Source organism: Poromitra crassiceps, assembly GCF_964638095.1.
Source record: "Poromitra crassiceps genome assembly, chromosome: 16".
In the NCBI taxonomy this organism is placed as follows: domain Eukaryota; kingdom Metazoa; phylum Chordata; class Actinopteri; order Beryciformes; family Melamphaidae; genus Poromitra; species Poromitra crassiceps.
The window spans coordinates 34044587-34060315 of NC_139645.1; the positions used below are offsets into that span (position 1 = coordinate 34044587).

At 43.6% G+C, this 15729-nt stretch overlaps 1 pseudogene across 1 annotated transcript in view; it reads left to right on the forward strand.

The window, feature by feature from the left end:
* The window catches only part of LOC310791602 (intermembrane lipid transfer protein VPS13C-like), a 98344-nt pseudogene extending 83788 nt beyond the window's left edge, over positions 1-14556 (forward strand). The window contains exons 56-61 of the transcript in view: positions 911-1034; positions 7125-7239; positions 11351-11439; positions 12373-12496; positions 13073-13156; positions 13649-14556. The product of the transcript in view is annotated as an intermembrane lipid transfer protein VPS13C-like (transcript). The remainder of the gene's footprint in view (positions 1-910; positions 1035-7124; positions 7240-11350; positions 11440-12372; positions 12497-13072; positions 13157-13648) is intronic.
* The last annotated feature ends 1173 nt before the right edge of the window (positions 14557-15729 follow it).

Below are 15729 nucleotides of genomic sequence, written 5' to 3' on the forward strand. Positions count from 1 at the left end.
AGGGTGTTTGTGATGGTGAGGAGTTGACTGGGTGAGTGCAGGGTGTTTGTGATGGTGATGAGTTGACTGATTGAGTGCAGGGTGTTTGTGATGGTGATGAGTTGACTGGGTGAGTGCAGGGTGTTTGTGATGGTGATGAGTTGACTGGGTGAGTGCAGGGTGTTTGTGATGGTGATGAGTTGACTGATTGAGTGCAGGGTGTTTGTGATGGTGATGAGTTGACTGGGTGAGTGCAGGGTGTTTGTGAAGGTGATGAGTTGACTGGGTGAGTGCAGGGTGTTTGTGATGGTGATGAGTTGACTGAGTGAGTGCAGGGTGTTTGTGATGGTGATGAGTTGACTGAGTGAGTGCAGGGTGTTTGTGATGGTGATGAGTTGACTGGGTGAGTGCAGGGTGTTTGTGATGGTGATGAGTTGACTGGGTGAGTGCAGGGTGTTTGTGATGGTGATGACTTGACTGGGTGAGTGCAGGGTGTTTGTGATGGTGATGAGTTGACTGGGTGAGTGCAGGGTGTTTGTGAAGGTGATGAGTTGACTGATTGAGTGCAGGGTGTTTGTGATGGTGATGAGTTGACTGATTGAGTGCAGGGTGTTTGTGATGGTGATGAGTTGACTGATTGAGTGCAGGGTGTTTGTGATGGTGATGAGTTGACTGATTGAGTGCAGGGTGTTTGTGATGGTGATGAGTTGACTGAGTGAGTACAGGGTGTTTGTGATGGTGATGAGTTGACTGAGTGAGTGCAGGGTGTTTGTGATGGTGATGAGTTGACTGGGTGAGTGCAGGGTGTTTGTGATGGTGATGAGTTGACTGATTGAGTGCAGGGTGTTTGTGATGGTGATGAGTTGACTGGGTGAGTGCAGGGTGTTTGTGATGGTGATGACTTGACTGATTGAGTGCTGTGTGGCTGCAGGGGCGAAGAAGGAAGGAGCGGCCGGCTTCTTTAAGGGCATCGGGAAGGGTCTGGTGGGGGTGGTGGCCCGGCCCACTGGCGGCATCGTGGACATGGCCAGCTCCACCTTCCAGGGCATCCAGAGGTACGAAACAAGCGCTCCTTAAGACTTCCTTTACTTCAGTTAATGTGTCATTTTAATTTCTGTGTTTTCGTGGTAATACCGTATTTCCTCTAATATTGGCCCCTGGCCTTTATTTACCTCAACTTCAACTACTGTTTTTTTTAGAAGCAGGCTTATATTAGAGACAGACATCGGGAGAGACCATAGAACATTCCACTCGGACCAAAACTGAAAAAAAACGACATTGGAAAAAATATTGTCTTTAAATCTGCAAAAAAATTTACGTTTTGGTCTGAGTGAAATGTTATGTGGTCTCTCCTGTTTCTAAATATATCTGTACCGTTTGGTTTGAACAAGTAAAACGGTTTTTATACAAAGTGTCTATGGGAAAATAAATGGCGGATGAAAATCTCTGGTACAGTGCTGAAGCAGGAAGTAGGCGGTCACTTTGCCTCTATATCATCGTGTCCTGCGCTCACGTACACAAGCATATGCACGAGTGTTGCAGGAGGGGGTATGGTAGACCGTACACAGTTTTTATCGTACGTTGGCTTGATAAATGAGGGCTCAGGAGTTTACTGTATTCACTGTTGTTTTTTTCCCTTGTTTTTTACCCGGCCTGTTTGTGGCCGGCCAGTATCAGTGACCAGGCTTTTAATCGACTATTAGAGGAAATATGGTATTTAAATATTTTTGCAGAGTGTTTTGTGTGAATTTCTTTAAATCCATCTTCTTTAACATAGCAACGCGATGCTCATTCTGTTTGTTGTATTTTGTGTTGAACATGTCATGTAGTGTAACGTGCTAACCATGTTGTCTCCTCTGTTCTGATTCTTGTGCGCTGTCTAATTTTGACATTCTGCTTGTGTTTTTTTGTCTCATAAGTTAATGCCTGGGACTTTTTTTGTTTGTTGGTTGTTGTTTTGTTGTTGTTGTGTGAGTATTTGAAGGAATGTCCACTCATTCATAGCTACTGCTATTAAAGCAGCGCTCCTTAATCACTAAACACACAGAGGAAACACTGCTGTGCCAGCAGGAAAATGCACAGCTCCTCAGTTCAGTATCAAAATAAAAGCCCTAAAGATTGAGGAGATCAGCTTTAAAATGCATTTCATATTGAGGTTAAACTAGGGCTGCACCATAAGCAAAAACAGAAAACGTATTGCTCTTATATTGACAGGTATTGTGATTGGATATGAATCAAGATTTTAGCGGGAATGCTATTTTTTTGCATTTTCACTGAAATATATAAATGATGATGGGATTTTTACTGAGGTCTGTACCCAACAAGCATGTTCCCTTGCCTCTGGAGAATATGATTTGTAGGCCAGGGTATCAGTGGCGTGTCCAGGCCATTTTGACTGGGGTGGCCCAGGTGGGGCACAGACTCAAGCACGGGTGGCACTGAGTGCGGCATTTAGGAAGGATGTAGACAGGTTTTCCCTTGCCAAAATGTAGCCTAAATCTGGGGCGATATTTACCCCCATTGCCAACAAGCTAGAATGACATGCTTGGTAGTAATAGACGCCTTAGGTCAGGGGTGGCCAAACTTTTTTGGTTTGCTGGCCGCATACAGAAAAATATAAGGAGTCGCGGGCCAAACAATATTAAGCACAGCAGTTTTCGCGGCAAAAAAATTGGACCAGAAAATCCTTGTGCCATCAAAAATTTAATTTCTACCTAAATAAATATATGACACATAGTTAATTGATGTGCTCACCTATTACAATGGGTATTACCCCGCCCCCCCTGAGTAACCCCGCCCCCCTTGCCATGCTGCAGCATTGTGAGTTGAACAGACCCGACCTGAGGAAAGAGCCGACAGTACCGCTCCTTCACTACAGACACAGCGTGCGTTCAGACGCCTTCTGCACATTAGCATGTTTGAGTTCGCTCCTTCTCATCGTTTTCAGCATGTTGACAGGATCAGCGCTCTCCTCTGCCAAAGTGATGCATCTCACATTTTTACAAGCTCTCTGTGTTTGAAACGGAAACGGAATTGTATCGAATTTCGGACACTTGTGTAATTTCCAGTCTTTAGCAACATTCTTATACAGAGTTCCCAACTGAAAGATAATTTACATAAGTTCTTACACATTTATTAATAACGATAACAATAGTAATAATAATAATTGATTGGATTTATATAGCGCCTTTCTAGACACTCAAAATGCTTCACATATCAGGGGAGGGATGGAACTCAACTCATCCACCACCAATGTGTAACACCACCCTGCCTAGGTCTCAAATTTCATAAGTATCTATAGCGTACACATTTAAGAATATCAAGCACTAACTTATGAACTTAGTCACGGACAACATCCCACATTGAGCGACAGTGGAGAGATTCGGTATTGGCTGGTAAATGTATGGAAAAATAAGACTGTTGAGTACATAGCCTGCACTTCTTAAAAGTATCTGTAACATTGTAAAGGTAGAGGAAGGGTTGATTAATATTAAGTATATGAATACACAACACAGTGGAAAATAAGTGTCCGGAATTGGATATGAATTTTGAATCTCATAATAAATGTGCTATCATCCAATTGTAGAGACTGGAAGAAAATCAAGGTCAAAGCGATATTAAACTTTACAATAGATAGATTGAGGATTGTTAATTTCTGACACACTTAAGTGAAAACTGTACACTGTAAAATATATTTGGTATATGATTGTGTTTTGTTTTGGTCATATGCTATCTGGAATTGGATGCCGTGCATCGTCCAATAAACAATAAGCATGAGTAACGGCAAAACAAACATGGAAGATGAGCTTGTGCTACCATTTCAATGATCATCACGACATGAATGTAAAAAAAAAAACTCAAGGCAATGGGGGCTAGCTGTGTGTTTATGATTTCAGCAATAAGGTAGTTTTTAAGAACTTGTAAACACTGAACAGTGTCTGCAAGCTAGTCTAATGCTAGCTAAATGCTAGCAAAGTTATACCTCAAACGCATCTCAGTTGTTTGCAGTGCGCTTTGCTTTGTAAACATGTGCAAAAGGTGTCGTCTGAACGCACCCACACCCGTATATACTTCCTAAACATTTCAAATTTATGAATCATGTAGACTCTAATGAAAAGAAAAGCTTTGTCTTAAAGTCACATAGAACACCAAACATTCATCCAAGCCCTGCCTCCTCTCTCCTCGTCTGTTCTCTCCTCAGAGATTGGCTGACTGACTGAATGAGCGCATGGCACGGCCATGCTGAGTTTGGAGTGCTTCTTCTACCACAACTTGTTGACCAATCAGAACATATCTAAATAGTAACAAACTTTTTGTCCACCAGTCATAGTGCCAAGTTCATTCCAAAGTTCACTTCAGCAACTTCACAACAACCCATTCAATACAGTTAAAGTGCAGAGCTGAAGCTGAAGTTATTGCTCTATAAAATACATTTAAAACCAATTTAACATCCAACAGTGATTTTGCAAAGTACCGAAGGCATGTTGAAGATGAAAAATGGCAGCTTGTGTAGAATGTGAAAAGCAATAAAGAATAGTGTCATCTGCATAGAGGTTGACATCTCAGGCTCTCGAAGACGTTGCAACAGCATCAATCAATCAATCAATCAATCAATCAATCAGTTTAATATATGTCCCAGAAGGGCACTTTGGTTCACATCAGGCAGTAGTGGATTTATAGGAAGACATTTAGGTGTGAGGAGGTTTAGGTTAATTTCCTTAAAACGTTACTCTTGCCTAGTGCAGCTTTGAAGTTAGATTTTAGGCAACATTATATGGTTGATTAATGCAGGTGTCAGTTTGATTAAAAACCCAATCAGTACCTTCAGCTGTTTGTGGAGCTAAATCAGACAGTAGGTCTGGATCATGTCTCTTAACCCTGAAAGACCAAGACCGCCGCCCACGGCTAAAATAGATATTGTTCTAAAATCTTCTGACCTGCTAATCATGCTTTAAAAAGTCAGGTAAAGTTCAGCAGGTAAAGTTAATCAGCTTTTCAGAGGTATCACATATGTCAACTTTTCATGCACCCACACACTCACCTCACGTCACCCCAAAATACACCCCCCTGCCCCCCCCCCCCCCCATCCCCCCGCCTCCACAGTACTGGAGACCCATCCGTCATGTAATCTGCATCCTTTACTGTGACCACTCGCTGGATTCTGGATAACCTGATGAACTTACTGTTCCATGCTTTCACTGTAGAGGTAACATAAGGTGAGATGTTCCAGCAAACATTTGACTGCAACTCGCCCGTTTTGGCCTTTACATAGTTTGCTTTGTTTGAGTTTGGTCCCTCTGAGTTGGAGAATGCGGCTGCTTGTGGCATCTCGCTCAGCGCTGCCTGGTGGCTGCTTGTGGCACCTCGCTCAGCGCTGCCTGGTGGCTGCTTGTGGCACCTCGCTCAGCGCTGCCTGGTGGCTGCTTGTGGCACCTCGCTCAGCGCTCCCTGGTGGCTGCTTGTGGCACCTCGCTCAGCGCTGCCTGGTGGCTGCTTGTGGCACCTCGCTCAGCGCTGCCTGGTGGCTGCTTGTGGCACCTCGCTCAGCGCTCCCTGGTGGCTGCTTGTGGCACCTCGCTCAGCGCTGCCTGGTGGCTGCTTGTGGCACCTCGCTCAGCGCTGCCTGGTGGCTGCTTGTGGCACCTCGCTCAGCGCTCCCTGGTGGCTGCTTGTGGCACCTCGCTCAGCGCTCCCTGGTGGCTGCTTGTGGCACCTCGCTCAGCGCTGCCTGGTGGCTGCTTGTGGCACCTCGCTCAGCGCTGCCTGGTGGCTGCTTGTGGCACCTCGCTCAGCGCTGCCTGGTGGCTGCTTGTGGCACCTCGCTCAGCGCTCCCTGGTGGCTGCTTGTGGCACCTCGCTCAGCGCTCCCTGGTGGCTGCTTGTGGCACCTCGCTCAGCGCTGCCTGGTGGCTGCTTGTGGCACCTCGCTCAGCGCTGCCTGCACGCTCTGACAAAGCATCTTCCTTTGCAAAGAGATGTTCTGCATCGGTTGCTTCATGTTCTCTCTGAATGTCTAAAGTCCTCATGAGCTTGAGATTATAGGTAATTACTAATGCATAATTAACGCATTGTGGTCCTTGGTGTTATTGTGAGTTTCCATGGTAACTTACTGTAGATGTTTGTAACCAGTTACAAAATCCATTGTATATTAAAAAAAAAAGAAATAACCGCCTCGTAGTTTATGCCTCCATCAACAAGTCAAGTTGCAGTTAACATGTCTGTCCAGATGACTAAAATATATTTATATGTCACAGTGAAGTTGAGCTTAAAAAGTCATCATTTCATCCTATTTAAACATTTGGGTGAAATTTGGTCATAATTAGCTTATGGCCAAAAAGGGTCTTTTGTGAGGTCACAGTGACCTTGACCTTTGACCACTAAATTGTAACCAGTTCATCCTTGAGTCCAAGTGGATGTTTGTGCCAAATGTGCAAAATTCCCTCAAGGTGTTCCTGAGATATCACGTTCACGAGAATGGATGGATCCTGAAAGCAGCGTCACGCAGCAGCAGTGACGTGTGAAGGCAGAAATCTGGGCGGAAAACTGTCGAGCTGATTTGCTAAATCCCCAAATTCTCCAGTCACTTTCCTTATTTAAAGGACTTTGCTCATTTCCAACCAGATTCGTATCATTACAGTGTGGCTAGTATTATGCAGATGAACATTGTTTACCTTCTCTGCATGTTTCTTGCACCGAGAAGATCTCCGTTCAACTGCCTGCAGAAACTCCGCCCCTGCCAGTTGGTATGGCTCATTAACACTCGTTAAGGCTCTCCATGTGATTCTCCAGTGGATGAACGCATACAGAAAAAAGACTAATAACAAATCTGCAGTTCAAACAACAGCCCTCGAGCAGAACATCTGTTCACCTCTGTGCCTGAGAATGAAGATGGAGGGAAGTTACATATTGTTCATCTACGTAAACCCACATTGTAACGATACAAAGCTGGGTGAAAAATGGCAAAGTCCTCCTTTAAGTTGCCAGCCAGATCTTTAAAGCAGAGTAGAAAACTGCCTGCTCGTAGGCTCCACCATCAAACTGAGGGCAGAGCCACTGTCATTAGGCTGACATACGTGTGTGTGTGTGTGTGCGTGTGTGTGTGTGTGTGTGCGTGCGTGCGTGTGTACGTGTGTGTGTGTGGTCAGGGCGGCGGAGTCGACAGAGGAAGTGACCAAGCTGCGGCCGGTCAGGCTGATCAGGGAGGACGGCGTCATCAGACCGTACGACCAGACTGAGTCGCAGGGCTTCGACCTGTTCCAGGTGAGTTAACTGTAACCCTTAACGGGGGTTAACCCTTAAGGGGGCATGTCTGTAAAGGTGAGACTTGTGGGTACCCATAGAACCCATTTTCATTCAGATATCTTGAGGTCAGAGGTCAAGGGACCCCTTTGAAAATGGCCATGCTGGTTTTTCCCTTGCGAAATTTAGCCTAACTTTAGAGCATTATTTAGCCCCCTTCCTGATAACATGTCATGACCATTGGATGCCCTGACAGGTCTTCTAGTTTCAGATGAGAGCAGTATCTTCACTCTGGCTTTAAACCTGAGCTCTCTACAGCCTCTGAAACACACGAGGAGAAGAGGATTTATTCAAGGGTTGTATTGCTGCACGTCATGTGTGGCACAAACTCTGTGATGTTACATCTGTGATTCCACAATGCAACTGATTAAACAACAAGTTCACTTTTATGCACAAAACATTTCTAAACGAGTGTGAAACTACACAGTACAGCTCGAGTCTGTTTTAATGGTGCTTTTCCACCACTGGCTCGACTCAACTCTACTCGTTTGTTTGTTTTTTTGTTTTTACGTTAGGTACATACATTTATTACCTGGTACTTTTTTTTTTTGGTAACACCTCTGTCGAGGTTCTAAGCGAGCTGAGGTGAGACCAAAAGGTGAGGTGAAAACACTGCAGACTGCTGATTGGAGAGAATTGTCATCATTGCGCGACACGAGATATCCTGCACAAAAACCTGCCATATTTAAATAGCCAGGCTACTGTAGCGGCTGCAATTCCTTTCCACTGACTACTTTTTTCTACCATAATCATACGACTTTTACTTAATAGCAAACCGCAAAACTACGCCGTGGTCAATTTGTCTGTTTCCTACTGTTAGCACTGTGCGTCTGTCTGTTTCCTGCTGTTATCTCTGTGCGTCTGTCTGTTTCCTACTGTTACTGCTGTGTGTCTGTCTGTTTCCTGTCTGTCAGTGCTGTGCGTCTGTCTGTTTCCTGCTGTCAGCACTGTGTGTCTGTCTGTTTCCTGTCTGTCAGTGCTGTGTGTCTGTCTGTTTCCTGTCTGTCAGTGCTGTGCGTCTGTCTGTTTCCTGCTGTCAGCTGTGTGTCTGTCTGTTTCCTGTGTGTCAGCTGTGCGTCTGTCTGTTTCCTGTCTGTCAGTGCTGTGTGTCTGTCTGTTTCCTGTCTGTCAGTGCTGTGCGTCTGTCTGTTTCCTGTCTGTCAGTGCTGTGTGTCTGTCTGTCAGTGCTGTGTGTCTGTCTGTTTCCTGTCTGTCAGTGCTGTGCGTCTGTCAGTTTGCAGCCTATAATCTCTTTCTTCTCTGTTTCTCTTCCATGCAGCATGATGAGGAATAGAAGGCTTCAGTTCTAAACTGTATTTCAAATCTTTTAATGCTGTTTGTGTCTCAGACCAGTCCTGTCTCAAAATGCTACCTGGATTGATTTAATCTGTATAAACGTGTGTGGCAGAGTTTTGCTTTTGTAAACTAATAAATGTATCTATCAATTATTGTGTAATTCAGGTTTCTTTGCATGCCAAAGTAAATATCTTGTCATTCGATACCTCAAAGCATTTTTTTAAATCAGTGGATAGATTTTTTTCTGTAACTTTTTTAATTAAACGTTTTTTTTTTTTTTTTTTTTTACAATTATTTGTGAAGCACTCTAGGATGCTATGTTTAAAACCATTTATAATTTAGATTCTATCCAAAACTACAATGGCAGGTTGTGGAAAATATTTTACTATAAACACAGAAATGAATTAAGGTGTCTGCTGTAGAACGTAGCAATATTTTTGTAAAAGGTTTGTAGCATCACCTTTTAAACCATTGCTTTCATACTGTGTGTATATAAATATATATATATATAACTATATAAATGTGATCTTCATCCTGTGAACATGATGCAGTTTGTGAATTGCATATAAACTGATAGAACTTCATGCAAATGAGGCCTTCCTGTCCCTAGCATGACATCACTTAGCAGGACTCACTGTAGTATTTGTGCATTACTTTAACCCATTGATACCCGATGCAGCATTTGTGTGTGTATCCCTTTAAGACTTAAAGGGATAGACACACAAATGAGGGATATACACGCAAATGCTGCATCAGGTATCAATGGGTTAACCCTTTGGTTGCCTTAAAGTCCACGGATGTAGACGTGTGTTTGTGTCCTTCAGTGTGAAGTGTGTGATGTGTGTTCAAACCTGATGAATAAACAGATCTTCCTTATTCATAGTTTTCACTTTGTCACTGTAACTTAGTGTTTCTCAACAGGGGCAGTACTGCCCCCTAGCAGACGTTCGGAGAATGTCAGGCGGCGCTGGAAGCAATATTTTTGAAAGGGGGGCGTTGAGGTAACCTCGCAAGCAAGCTGGATTCCCTCGCGAGATTTGCGAGAGAATGGTAATACCGCCTCCATCTGGCAATGTCAGGTTAGCGTTGAGGTGTCCGTGGGGAGCATTTGTTTAAGGCCAGTTTACGCCAAAGATTCGCAACGAGACGAGTTGAAACTTGCAACTACTACAGAAGAAATGTGGTCTGCCACATTGTAAAATCTATATACAGCTTCATGCTGCTTTCACGGGAACGGGACATCAGAGTATCAACTATAAAATGTCGCCAACATGGCGTTTATGTGTCAACTCAGGAAAATGGACGCTCACTTCCTGTTGAAAGCATTCATTTCTCCTGAGGATAACGCTGTGTCATCGCCATGGTTACAAACAAGAGGGCTATTCCGCTGTCGGAATATATTTTGAGGAGGTAGATGAAGAAGTAGGAGGAAGAGCACAACAACAAATGAGAGATAGCCTACATGAGGGTCCATCAGCAGAACTTTACAGACCAAAAATCTGCTTAACGCATTAAAAGCATGTTTACTCTACATCCCCCAAGGCTCGAACTTACAACCTTAGCCACCAATGGCAAGTTGTGATCAAGTTGAGCAACTTGGGAAGTGGGAAAATCAGCGGAAGCTTCACACTATGACTTGGCCAACCACCAGCGTGCAGTATAACCCTTGGTTCACACCAGACCCTATGCAGAAGCAGCACTTAACAGAAGCTGAGTGCCACACTAAACCACTCACACCAGAAGCACTCTTTTCCTCAGCGCCTCACTCAGCTTCATGCCTGGCAGCTCAGGTGCAGTGCGCTCTACGCTTGAAAAATAGAACTAGAAATAGAAGAATAGAAGCTGAAACTATCGCTTCAGCGTGGCTTCAGCGTATGGTGTGAACGAGGGCTAACAGCTGTCCATGGATTTACAGGCAGATTTCAAACTAGTGTCAAATATTCAGTATTCAAGACAAAATTCTGACAATTTGCATACTTCATCTATAGAACATAAGAGATGTCTGTCATTTGTTTGTGCAAAGAGACTGCAATAGTATATATGAGGGTAGAATATAAGATACTGTCAAAAATTCTGGGATTTTACACACTTCATCTACCGTGCTAGCAGAGTTTTGTAAAAAAGAAAAGTCATGAATGTTGGAGATTTATTTAGCGAGAATTTGTCGTCACTGTTTACAGTACCATCTTCAGTTCCACACTTTGCTGTACTGTGGACTCAATCTTTGATCATTCAAAAGATCTGGACGGGTCGTTCTTTAGAAGACGATCTGAAGATACTTTCCCAAAAGTCTGGTGTCAATTGAACAAAACATGTGGGAGGAGATAGGCAATCTTACTCGGGCACGGAACAAAAGCAATCGTTCCCAGTGTGAAAACACCCTAAATGAGGATAGAAATCCAAGTCCAAGTCAAGTTTATTTATATAGCCCTAATTCACAAGCATGTCTCAGAGGGCTTCACAGAAAGTATGTCTAGCTAATTCTAGCTGACACAACAGTAACAAGAATATACAGAATAAAGATAACATTTGAACAATTGATAATATAGAAAATATAGAAATGAAGAGAGAGCAGAGGAGAGAGCAGGAGAAGGGAGAAGAGCAGGGGGAATGTGAGAGAGTGATGGGGTGGGGAGGGAATAGGAGATGTTGGAGGGTATAGGAAATGAAATCATGGTAGATTGGGAGTGAGTGAGTGAGTGCGTGCGTGCACTCTGACATCCTGTGTGTGTGTGTGTGTGTGTGTGTGTGTGTGTGCGTGTGTGTGTGTGTGTAGCGGTCAGAGAAGCAGCTGGAGGGCGAGGTGTTCAGAGGTCACTGTGAGTACCCCGGACACAGAAAGACCAACATCATCGTCACCAACAGGTAGGAGACACTTTACGTAATGTAATACATTACTTTTAGTAACTCGGTAATATAACTTATTACCAATAGGGTTTCAGTAATATTATACCAGACCAGTTACTTTGTCAAGTAACACAAGTTACAAATTGAGTTACTTTTAACTTAGTTACTTTTTATATGAAAGGTTACTTCTTTTTTTTATGAAAGCACTGTCATTTCCTAATCAAAGTGTGTGTTTTTATGTAAATAACCACTATAGATGACAATAACAAAGGAAAAAGAATAACATTTAGAATTTTGGACTGTTTATACTGACTTCAAGACGGTTGAAATTATTTTTCTGGAGCTTTCCGGGCGACGGTGTCATTCTCCTACTGCTGTTATTTTGGTGAAAGTAATGCAAAAGTTGTGTAATAAATAACCAGTTACTCTACACAGACAGTAATATTGTAAAGTAACGTATTCCTTTCAAATGAAAGTAACTAGTAATATGTAGTATATTACATTTTGAAAGTAACTTGCCCAACACTGTTGGCAAGGTTGAGCCAGTTCTCCTTTGCCTTCACAAGCGTCTCTGATCAGCTGGTTAACCACATCCAGGCATGTCTGCACTGAGAAGCAGATACTCTGGCCGCCGTCGGGGTACTTAACTTAACTTAACTATGCTGAAGAATATTTCCCCCTCCGCCCAGAGCCACGAGATGACTGCTCAGTGGATTGTGAATTATATTCCTTCGGAATCCACATTCCCTCAGTACATCTCCACCGGTTCACCACCCTGCTCCTGTGTCAGATCACCCTCGAGATCTTCCACAGAACTATTTGATATCTCCGTCTAGGCGTCGACCCATAAACCCTTGAGTTTCGGGCTGGTTTGCTGTTGAAGGGTTGTTGTTTTTTTATTGTTGTCTGTCATAACGTTTTTGTTATTGTTGTTTTCTGTCTGTCCCCCAGGAGAGTTCTGTGTGTGAAGGAGATGGACTTTGTGGGACATTTCAGTAAGGAGTGGGAGTGTCTGTTTGAGAACTTCTACAGACCTCCGGCTGTGAGCGGGTCTGACCTGAAGATCTACTGCAAGGTACACACACAAACCCATACACACTGATCTGAGCTGTGCATCATGTGCCCTGTCACTGTCCCAGCTGTAGATGCGAGTCGTGCTGCGCGAGCCTAAATGTTTTACGCCCCTTTAGCCATTAGCTCACTGCCACAGCTTAATGTGTATCTTCAGTTAGAAAGGCAAATGTAATCATCTCACACGTAAATAGCAATAAGGCTGATGACTCACTAGCCAACTATAGCTTTAATGTTACCATGGCCATTTTATATTAATTCATCATGTTAGTGAGTTGGCTAGCTAACTGATGTAGCAAACAAACCCAGCATGTTTCACATCTGCCAAAGTGGTGATAAATATAATTCCATAACCGGATATTACTCTGTCTCCGATCATATATGTTCATCAATGTTAGCTAGCAGCAGCCAAAACCTAAAATGTTCTGTGTGTGACTCACATGGGGCAGTGACACACCAAGCCTCTGTCTGTCAGACACATAGAGTTTAACTTCTCTGTAACAATCCTGTCAGTTTGTCTTATTAGAATTGTCTTTTTCAGCGTTTCTATTGATTTCTGTTTGCTGTTTTATTCTGTCAGGAGCAACAGAAACTGAAAATCCCCAAGAGAGACGGACAGGAGCCAGTGAGGACCGTCCATCTGAAAGACCCCCCCGCTGCCCAGGTGTGTGTGCGTTAGCGGTGTCACCATTTCAATTCTAAATCGAAAATTGATCGAAATGGGTGTTCCAATTTCGATCATCGAAATCGAAACAAGCAAAATTGCAATTCTCCCTGTGTTTTTTTCTCTTTCTACCACCGCCTACTTGCATGCGTCTGAAGAAAAACAAAACAAAACAAACAACATTTTAATGAGGACACAGCGTAGATGCTAGTTAACGAGATGCTAGTTAACGAGCTCAGCGCTAGCCTGCAGCTACATGATGAAACCACAGAAGTGGGAAACCCTCCTGCTAGTGCCGTCGTCAGGGTCTTTCTTTCTGAGTTTTTTATGGCCCGAATATAATCTTGTGTGTGTGTGTGTGTGTGTGTGTGTGTGTGTGTGTGTGTGTGTGTGTGTGTGTGTGTGTGTGTGTGTGTGTGTGTGTGTGTGTGCGCGCGCGCGTGTGTGCGCGTGTGTGCGTGTGTGTGTGTGTGTGCGTGCGTGTGTGTGTAGAAGCTGCAGGAGGTGATCTCGGACGCCCAGGTGGCACGGCAGCAGCACCAGATGTCGAGGCAGAAGTCTCAACGTTTCCTCAAAACCTCCAACAAGCCCTGAAGAACCAGAAGGATCGTACATATTCTATTATGTTATATATCTTTACATTGGACCATTTTCATGGTGTGTCTCTGCCTCTTCATGTTTCTGCACTAAGACGTAAATAGTTTTATTTGTGTTGTGACTGTTTGATTTGAAGAGATTTTCTATTTAGCTTCCTATGAAGATGACAGAGTCCTATAATCTGCTGCAGTCAGAGAACAGCGAGTCCAAACTGTTGAGTTGCTGTTTATGTTTACAGAACGTGTAACAAAGCTGTTCTCCAAAATGAAAAAAATGATTGTCAACTTAATTTTCATAAGATGTATTGGGTTGTATTTAGCTTAGTCTCGCTGGCGAGCCTCCCCTCCCTCCCGTGAGAGGAGTCTGGCTGCATGCAAGAAGCTCTGTCATTGGCTCCGACCATGTCAATCAGAACGGCTTCCCTGTGTGTCGCTGAAAATGTCCCCTGCCGCAGCAATGAAAACAACAATGCTAACTAGTTAGCAAGCTAACGCCAGAAACCTACACGCTAGCTCGTTGCTACACACTGAAAATGGCAAGTTTTGACGAAGATTTGGATTGTTGGAAGCTATTTTCCAAGGGCACTGCCGCTAAGCACCACCCATCGCAATTCCACAATGGGGACCAGCGCTGCCAGACTCCTCTCACGGAAGGGAGGGGAGGCTTCCAGCGAGACTATTAGCTAAACTTGATTTTATGGGTAAATGTCTGAAAGCAATTGAACTTTGAAGGCTTAAAATATCAAGAGTTGAATATGAAATGTAACCTGGGTAATTTTCTATAAAGTCATTTTATTAATTCTGCTGCACCTGTGAGTCTTGGATGTTTCAGCTGCTCTTGCTTGGTGAGCATCTCTGTCAAAAAACAAGCTGCTGGGAAATATCGAGATAGATCCGAGGATTTTGAAGAAATAACTAAAGTAAATAATTTTGGCGAGATCTAAAAGCTGACAATTCTGTGTGTGTGTCTGAGAGTGAGTGAGTGAAAGAGACAGAAGGATTCATCACAAATACTTAAACAACATAATTCCTGCTTCAGCCACTCATTTGACTTTGCTCTTTCAATTTTTCCAAAAGACTTGAGCCGAACGGTTTAATATACAGATGATGCTTTTTACCACAAATATTAAAGAGATGCTCAACACTTTTTCCACTTTTTTTCTGCTGAAAATCAATATATATCCTATTGGAAATGAGCTGTGTTCTTGAAGTGATTCCTCCTCTCATATTCTCCTCCGTGTTGGCTCTTCATCATGTGATCATTTGCATCATGTCACAAGATGTGATGGTTTTCCTGTTGGACTGAAACTGACTCGAAAAAATGATGGAAAAAGCGTTTGTTTCTCCATCTGACCAGTCCACTCTTTATCCGTCCCATTCTGTTCAAACACCCCTCCTCCGAGCCAGGAAGCCACTCCCCCCACCCACAAACCCAACACCCGCCGGCCACCAGGCAGGGGCCTATACATCAGCCTGTCCTACTAGACTAGGCTGTTATATTGCTCATGAAATATTTATATTACTAGTGCAGTGCCCGTTCCCCTTTCCCCCATTCATACACTTTTTTACATGCTTGCTGCTATATTTAAATTGTTAATGTTATTATTTGAAAATGTTGAATTATGTTCCAAAGGTTGGTTATTATGGTTAAAGGAACACGCCGACATTTTGGGAGATTGTCCTTGTTGCCATGGCAACAGCACGTGGGGGGGGCAGTGGTATGATACTCAAACACCAGATTTATGTGTACTTTACTTTCACTTATCTGAGGTTTGAATTCTGCTACTTTCTGGCAAATATTTCTGACGGTGTAGCAGAGGCTGTACTGTTCCTCTGGCCCACAGTACTGTATGGCTGATTTCATGTGGCCAGTAGGTGGTGCTATGCCTACAACTCAATATTGGTAGTCGGCCTCTTCTGGCTGGGATGCTCATCAAAATATGACATTTGGAGCAACCGTGATCCTGTACAGTCGAG